We start from the raw sequence: 9,689 nt of genomic DNA on the forward strand, positions 1-9,689 counted from the left end.
AATTTGTACTGACAGTGAATGCATACATTCTGACAGTGTGTACATTCTGACAATGTGTCGTCTGTGAATGTGTACAGTCTGAGAGCAAATGTGTATAGTCTGTGTACAATCTGTGCACACTGACAGTGAATATATAGTCTGCGTACAGTCTGTGTGTAATCTGACAGTGAAAGTGTAGTCTGTGAATCTGTGCAGACTGAAGGTGAATGTATCCAATCTGTGTGTAGTCTGACAGTAAATCTGTAGTGTGCACACTCTTGATAGTGAATGAGTACTGTCTGTGAATGTGTACAGTCTGGCAGTTTATATGTAGTCTTAGTGTACAGTCCAACAGTGTGTATACATCTTGACAATGCATAATCTGAATGTGCGTACTGACAGTGTAGTTTGTATGTACAGGAAACCACCTGAGAACTCGAGCCACCATCCCTCTCATAGCAGTGACTCTTCTTCATACTTTTCTCAGCCATTTCCTTAGTCATCCTTTGTAGAACTGAATGATTCCTTTAAATACCAGCTTTTGCATCATGTGTGCACACAGTTCCCCCACAAACACATGATTGTATCAAGAAACCCATTAAATTTATTAAATTATACTTGGCTCTGTTTTTTGTTTACTTGAGAGATATGGATGTCGTTGGCTGGGCCAGCATTCATTGCCTGTCCCTACTTGCCTCTAAGAAGGTGGTGGTGAGCTGGTCTCTTGAACTGCTACAGTCCACATACTGCAGTTAGATCCACAATGCCATTAATGATAACATTCCAAGATTTTGACCCAGCCACAATGATGGAACAATAATATATTTCCAGTTCAGGATCATGAGTGGTTTAGATAGGAACAAATGGTGTTGTTTCCATGCATCTGCTGCCCTTGATACAAGATACCTTCTAGATACAAGTGGCTGTAGGTTTGGAAGATGCTGTCTAAGGAATCTTGGTGAATTTCTTCACTGCATCTTGTAAATTGTGCACATCACTACTGAGTGTTGGTCATGGAGGGTGTGGATGTGGTACCAATTGACCAGATTTGCACATCATGCAGTGCTGCCATTTTAAACCTGCAAATAGACTCTCACAATGGATTCCCTCTTCATGGTTAGTGTCAGGACCAAGATGCAAGGAATTTTAAAACTACAGCCCCAGGTATAATATGTCTTGGTGGGAACAAATTGAATCACTGCTGAGCCCTAGACAAACATAATAAGGTAGTCTGCAATTTAACAATAAACTAATCGGAAAAGAAGTGCTGGAAAGTGAAATACCTATCTTACTGTATACAACAAATAAAATAATTATTTCTACGACATACTGCTGGCTATTAAGTATTTTATATAACCATTTTTTATTTATGAAAATTAAGAATGCAAATCAATGTGACAGAAGCACTCGATTCTTTTAAAATATTCCTTTAATCGGATTTAAATGTGTAACATAAATACTAATATTTTTCCAAGGAGAACACACCCTTGTACTATGATAAATTGAGGTCTACAATAAGTGCCTAAACGTTTACAAAATCTAAAATTGTATTCCATTTTTTAAAAAAAATCTCATGAAGGCACCTACAACGTAATACTGAAGATATACAAATAACTTCATATAAAAGATAGGCCTTGTGTGCACAAAGTACAAAAATAAAGAACAAAAGTAGAGCTAAAATGGCACACAGCATTCAGCTCAATAGTACACTGTCATACATTCTAAAAATGGACTTCAGTTTAATTTGAGAATTATCTATTAGTTTTCATGCATTAATACTTTCATATGGCATTTTCTCTATAAAGTTGTATAACAAAATCCTTCAAAAATTTTAAATAGCTTATACACTATAAATATTTCAGCTCCAGACCATGAATTAAACACTTCATTGAATATTTTTAATCTCAAGGATTATTAAAATAATAAATTTCAGTTTACTTTATACATTTAAATGATTGTCATATTGTAGACATGGCTTCATTCTTTTTAACATGTTGCAAAAAATATAGAGCAACGCTATTACTGAAGTAAGAAAATACACATTGCTCATTTAAACCAAAGTCTCAGTCCAGAAGATTATTAGATCTTGCATTTGTGTTGTTATATTTATACAAGTTTTTTTAAAAAGACTCCCAGCATCAAATACTTACACAATATAACTATTTACTCTCACTGTTGTAGTACAAATTTTAATCCACAAAAGGAGAAGGAAAGTTTACTTTATTAAAGTACTCCACCCCCAAAAAACAAGAGGACCTTTAAGACAAATTCTAAAAGATGTTTTAAATTCTCCCTCCCACTCACCATTGTTCCTTCTCCTTTAACTGAAAGCAAACATATTAACTTGTGATGGAAACATTTCTGCAATTTTCTGCAATCAATGCTTAAATATCATTTTTTTAAATGTTGTATTCTTTTATGGGATATGGGCATTGCTAGTGAGGTTGTTGCCCATCCCTCACTGTCCTTGAACTGAGTGGCTTGCTAGACTATTTCAGAGAGCAGTTAATTGGCAAGCACATTGCTGTAGGCCTGGAGTCACAGAGGCCTGATGGCAAATTTCCCTCCATAAAAAAACTAGATGGATCTTTCAAGACTAATTTTCAATTGTTAACTGAATTTAAATTTCCTCTGCTGCCACATTAAGAGCCTGGACCTCTGTATTACTAATTTAGCAACATTACTTTACACCATCTCCTCCATTAATTTTTTTTAAAGGCAGCACTGGTAAATAACTGTGCAAAAACACTTCATTTTCTGTTCTCCTAAACTTCAATACGCTTCATTGCAAACATTTGCAGACAATGTATTTTGGTTTAACCAAGTTTTACAATTCATTTCTTCATTTTTCTTGAGAGCACTATGTTAATAGAGTATGAACAAACTCTACAAAGCTAACTACAATTTCAAAACAAGATTTGCTTTACTACAAATCCTTCACTGGTGGGATAGAACCGGTGTCACTAGTTTTGGCATTGTTTAAAATACTTTAGTGGGAATGTTCAGCTCTGACAAACTTTAATAATACAAATGATGTGGGTTCCTTTGATTTGGGAATGCAATGGTACTTGCATAACCATGTTTTTTATGCACTGTCAACAGTAGGAAAAGGTACAGGAACTACTGGTATAGGAAGATGCTGGAAAGGTTCAGAGAAGAGTTAAGGACATTGCTGTGATTGGATGGTTTGAATTATGAGGCCAGACTTGAATGAGCTGGGACATCTTTCCCTGGAGCAGCAGATGCTAAGGGGTGACCTTATAGAGGTTAATAAGATCATGAGGGGCATCAATAAGGTGAATAGCCAAGGTACTTCTCCCAAGGTAGTGGAGTCCAAAACTAGAGGCCATAGGTTTAAGATGAGAGGGGAAAGATTTAAAAGGGACCTGAGGGGCAACATTTTCAAGCAGAGGGTTGTGCATGTATAGAATGAACTGTCAAAGGTGGTGGAGGCTGGTACAATTACAACATTTAAAAGGCATCTGGACAAGTACATGAATACTTAAGGGCTTAGATGCTGGCAAGTGGGACCAGATCAGTTTAGGATATCTGGTCGGCACAAAAGAGTTGGACCAAAGGGTCTATTTCATTCAGTATAACTCTATGATTCTATATATGGATAGATTGGGAGAAGAAATATTGTTTGTATCAGGGTAAATTCCCCAACAAAGTATTGAAAGGGGGTGGTTGGAACTGCAAGTCAAGGTTTCAGGAAACAAGCTTTCTACTTTTGAAATGGATAGCAGTTGGTTAGGAAGTTAATCAAAACAGCAGGCCGACAGGGCAATATCAAATAGACAATATCTATTCCTCAACTCCTCCTAACATTTGGAAAACCAAGGTAAACCTGAGTTTGCAACTTGAAATTTGAAGGCACATTGCTCGATGGATATCGAAAATTTTGATAAATATGAGTTAATAACAAAAAGGCAAAATGCTGAGTATTATTAAGGATCATTTGGAAAAATGTTCTGCACTTACGTTATACCCTATACCTCAGAGGAACATCCTAACATGACTAAACCATCTTGAAGTGTAGTGGTTTGTTATGACCTCAATTTATTAAAAAGATTCTTGCAGATAATATTTTCAAATGAAATTATTCTAATCAGTGGACAGGCTTCAATTCTCTCCAAAAGCACAATATTGGAATTAATTTTGGATGCAATGGGCAAGTATGGATTCATTTAGAGGTAAAAATGGCTGTCAAGCCAAATTGCAATGTTTAAATATTATCAGGGCAGACTGATTATTCAAACTACCGAAAGTCTTATTATCAAAATGGAGAAGGAATATGCTACATTTGCTGCAAGTTTCACCCCAGGTTCTGCAAACTACATTAAAGATGTCACCCTTCATCTTACATTTCTGTAATGGAATTACTAACAGTCAATTGCTCTGCTCAAAACTTCCTTTACCAACGAAAATAAAAATTGTGACAGTGGAATGTTTCCTGAAAAATGAACACTGGCCTTGAAAGTAGCTAATAATTAATCCTGTCTAATGTGTTTTTGAGTAGTTATTGGAGAAAGGGCATCAAACGTATTTCTGGGCAAAGATGAAAGAAAGAAATTGATATGCATCTCCGGACATCCGAACCAATGGGTTACTTCAGAAATGTGACAGCCAAGTTGTACCAAATAAAAAGAGAGATAAATGATCAGATTATAGGCTTTTTGTCTGTACTGGTCAAGGGACAAATATTGGCCAGGATACATGAAGAATTATCTTTCCTTCCTTTAAATTGGGCCATGGAAACTTGAACTTGACAGAGGAGATCTCCAATTTAAAGTTAACCTGAAAGAAGGTACAGGTATTTTCAACAGTACCATCCCCAGCACATTGAAGTTTCAGCAATGATTATGTGCTCTAGTCTCTGAAGTGGGGCTTGAACCCATGACCTGCTGATTCCAAACCAGGAGTGTTAAGAACTTCGCCAAGGCCAAGGTCTTATCCCTTACATTCTACTATATTTATCTGAGAGCAGGGGTGCGCTCGAATCCTGTTCCCTTAATATACTGTAGTTATTACCAAGCTGGGAAAATGAAATTACAGAAATTGCGATGTTTCTGTCAATTCAATCCATACTCCTAAACTGATTTTATCCATTAGAAACCAGACTTCAGCAGTAGTGTTTAGTCTGATATTGTGCTCAGTTAAAAAACTTTAGAAATCAGCACCATGTCAAGACTAAATGACACACTATTATAAAGTTAAAAATCACACACAACACCAGGTGATAGTCCAACAGGTTTAATTGGAAGCACTAGCTTTCAGAGCTAGTGGTTGTGGAGGTCACAGTTGTAAGGCTAGTGTGCTTCCAATTAAACCTGTTGGACGATCACCTGGTGTTTTGTGATTTTTAACTTTGTACACCCCAGTCCAACACCGGCACCTCCAAATCATGACACTATTATAAAGTTTGTTCATGTCCTTTAAAATACTGCTACAATTTCCTTCAAAGATACCAATTGCTGTAATACTGATTTAAGATGTAAACGATTTTTAAAACAATGATTACAAAACATAGACACTTGAACTAGATCAGTTTAAAGTGAGCATCAAGTTATGGCTGAACTACAACAGGTATTGCTGAAAACTGAACATCTTGCACATAGCCCATGTTAATCAATGAATGAGTTAATCAATGTGAATACCTATAGAAACCAGTAATGCTTTGATGGAACAGTATCACATTTTTGAGTTTCATTCATTTGAAAACAGCCCAAAATTTTTAAAATTTGGCTTTAAAAGATTCTGCTTCAATAAAATGTTTGCTCATTTCAACCCTAATTTCACTTCCATTCCACTATAATTTTCATCATCTTACTAGGGCACAGGGAAAGATTTTGGTATACACTCAGTTTAAAAGTGATACTAAAAATCTGGATCTGGTCCAGAGTCAGGTTTATTAAACATAGTTTGCAGCGAACCCTGTTAATACTTGAATAAAATTACAGCTTACATTTAAGTATGCTTATGTAGTGCATTTATAACATATAATTTGATAAATGGAGAAGAATAGGTGCAAGGAGAGTGATTAGATGGAGTTCTGTAGAGAGGTATTATTGCTGAATGTCAGAGAACTTACAGAACGTTATCTAAAATATTAAATTGTGTTTACAGCAACTGGCTGTTGGATTGTGGCAGTTAAATGTAGCGTCATCCAACAGCTGATTAGCTTTGTTTAGTGCAAGCTCATATTTCAGCTATTTAAATTAGTTTCAGGTCTTTTTTCACCTCTGATGTAGATACACATTACAAAGGACAACCAAAGTCTAAGCTTTCTTAGGGTCACGAGTTTACTAACTGGCTTGCAAACCTAAGAGGTAGCTGCAATTACTAGCCACAGTACAAAGAATCAATGGATTTCAAGCAAGATGATATTGAACTTCAGATTAGTAACAATTATAAAACTGCTGGCAAAGGAGAGGGTTTCTCACAAACCTCTGCGAAAAGACAGAGAATGCCTTTACAAGGAAGCCCACAAACTAACCAAGACACGGCAGCCAAGGTGCAATGCTATTGGTGATGCATTAGTCACATAGACATCTGTGTACACCATTTAAGAAGCTACATCATTACTATAAAGGAGGTTGACACAGTCAGTGAATGAACAAATTGTGCAGCTGAAATTAGAAGTGCAGATCTTACTGTTATGAGGTCATAACTAAAAAATATCATACGAAATAAAAATATACCATCTGAAATTAGGAGTAGGTAATTCAAGCCCTCAAGCCTGCTCCATCACAAGAGGATTATGATTTATCTGATTATGGGCTCAACTCTACTTTCTTGTCTATCCCATAATCCTCTGAAGCCACCAATGGTGTAATTTTCAAAGTCCATAGATGGAAAGCAAAATAATGAAATGTTTTCAATGAAAGCATCCAAAGAAAATAAAACAGACATCAACACATCTAATCTAATTTGGTAAGCATCCCGAGGAGTACACTAAGTCAGTTAAGTGATGTACATAATAAGGTGAACAATTTGGATGTTGTTCAGAACAGGATTCAAACTATGGATAATACAGATTTTGGAGATCAAGGGAAATGTTCTGTGAAAGTAATTCAATCACCAAATTCAATAATGCATCCTGACATCCATCGTTACTTTCTCTCTGTTCAAGTTTGGGTGAATTAAAGACAAAAGAAACAAAATACAAATAAATTACCCCATAAGAGAAGTTCAACAAGCCAAAACTGTTTGCAAGGAAAAGGGTTTTACTTTTCACTTTGGCTGAAAAAATGGTTAATTATCAATATTTAATAATAACGTATAACTCACAAATAAAATAGCAGTTTATGGTTGCAAGCCTTGTATTCTGTTCAACTAGAGAAAGCAACCTATCATGATGCCATTGTAATGGTTATTTTTAACACTTTTCAGGCAACTAATGAACCATTTAACTGGTTATACTAGGGCAGAACAATCATTAATCCAGCTGTGAAATGTACACAATGGCTCAGCAGCAAGTTCGAAAAGCCATGGTAACATTTATACTTCCCACAATATGTTGTGTTTCTCAATTAAATGATAGAGAATTGACAGAAACTGAAATCTGAGAAGCTCATTACACAATGGAATCAAGACTAGAAGTGTGGGTGAAAGGGTTATGCCTTGTCCTGCTCCAATACATCTCATGTAATGTGCATGCACTCTGGAAACTCTACTACACAATTCACTTCTATCACTGCTCTAGTAATATTTCAAAATTCTTAGCTAATATTAACAAAACTAAGTTCAAGTCTCAGCTAGTTGCTATTCTTTGTAAATCTGCATGTTTCCTCTGACGAAAGAAACCCTCCTTTTCTTTTGCAAATTTTCATAAAACCACTTGAACGTGAATTGCACTAAAGACTGCTTTGAACATGGGTGAAAGATGAAAACACAAACCTTTTCTACATTTTGAAGAATAATTTTGGAAAGAAATATGGCATGAAATCCTTTCATCTAAAAGAACTATTCTTCATTTGAAAATGCAGTTTTATTACCAAATGACCAATAGTTACTGTAGTACTTCAACAAGTGATTCACACAACTGTACCGGTCTTGCTATTACTGGCACTGCTAAAAATCTAGTCAGATTCACCCTACTCCTTGGCCAGAGAGGCACTCTTACAGAGAGGCACTCTTACAGCTCAGATAAAACTTGGTTGCAGTGAACCATGAGTGGCACGGTGGCTCAGTGGCTAGCACTGCTGCCTCACAGCACCAGGGACCCAGGTTTGATTTCCACCTCGGGCGACGGTCTGTGTGGAGTTTGCACATTCTCCCCGTATCTATGTGGGTTTCCTCTGGGTGCTCCGGTTTCCACCCGCAGTCTAAAGATGATCAGGTTAGGTGAACTGGCCAAGCTAAATCGCCTATAGTGTTCAGGAATGTGTAGGTGCATTAGTCAGGGGAAAAGTAGAGTAATAGGTTAGGGGAATGGGTCTGGGTGGGATACTCTTCGGAGAGTCAGTGTGGACCGGTGGGCCAAATGGCCTGTCTGCACACAGTAGGGATTCTATGATGATTCTAAGATAAACCAAACTAAACTAATCACAAGTAAACATCACTACTCAGACACCATAATATGTGCCAAGAACAAGCAGTTGGTCCATTTCTTTACTAAACATTTTAACAAGATTATTTAAATTTAAATGTTCATTCCGATGCTGGTTGTCTAGATCTCCAAGTTACAGTATACAGTCTGTCCACTTTGTCGTTAACTTGTTAATTAGGCAATTCTGTTCACTTCTTTAAGTACAAAATGTGTTCATTCAGCTCTCTTGAAACTGGGTGGGATGGGGTTAGTCAGTCAATAATTTGAAAAATTGGTTATGGTTTGGGACGGGTGCAGGGAATGCTTCATACAAAATGAGACTTCCTGGTTTCATAATCAAATTTCTGACCACACTACTGGAAATCAAGCAGATAATAAGATTAATACTAAGAGGGGTTAAGCATTCCTCCTATATTGTTAAAAGTATTCATTCAGTTTTGTTGCCAAAGCTTTTTCGGGTACAGTTTACTAAAAGCCCACTATAATGTTGTACTTTGATAGCGGCTGTGTACATCCAAAGTTCAAGTGTGAAGTCAGTGACTCAGTAGACCTTCTAGCAACTAAGACTGAAAGCTTGTACTATATGTTGCCTGGTTGCCTGAATTTCCAATTTGTGCTCCCTGGTTGGGAAGATAAGCACTGACACAAATTTGTAAAATGGACTCATTTTTGTGTTGAGGGGATTCTTATTCCATAATCTACGAAATGCAACTGGATAGATTTGAACAAAAGGAATTGAACAGTTGGATTCGTACCTTCAATACCCTCTAGATTTGAGGACAAACTTAGTCAAATGAAATGATAGAACAATATTCATGCAAGGCTAGTCAGTTTGCTATAGAACAAATGCAAACCATGAGCCCATTGTTCATGTGCTAGCATTTTGAAAGAGCTACTCAAAAATTGTTTCACATTACTGGGCTTTTCATATAGATGTGTAAATTCTTCCATTGAAATATTTGTCCAATTCCTTTTTGAATTTGTTCATGGAATTGTTCCAGCAGCCTTTTAGGCAGTGCGTTTCAGAACACATCCTGCAGTTGAAAATAACTCATCTTGCCTCTGGTTCTTTTATCAATAATCTCAGGTTTGGGTCCTCCAGTTACTGACTCTTCTGTTACTGGAAACAATTTCTCCTTATTAACTCTTTCAAAACTTT

This window comes from Chiloscyllium plagiosum, chromosome 4, assembly GCF_004010195.1.
Source record: "Chiloscyllium plagiosum isolate BGI_BamShark_2017 chromosome 4, ASM401019v2, whole genome shotgun sequence".
Taxonomy (NCBI): Eukaryota; Metazoa; Chordata; class Chondrichthyes; order Orectolobiformes; family Hemiscylliidae; genus Chiloscyllium; species Chiloscyllium plagiosum.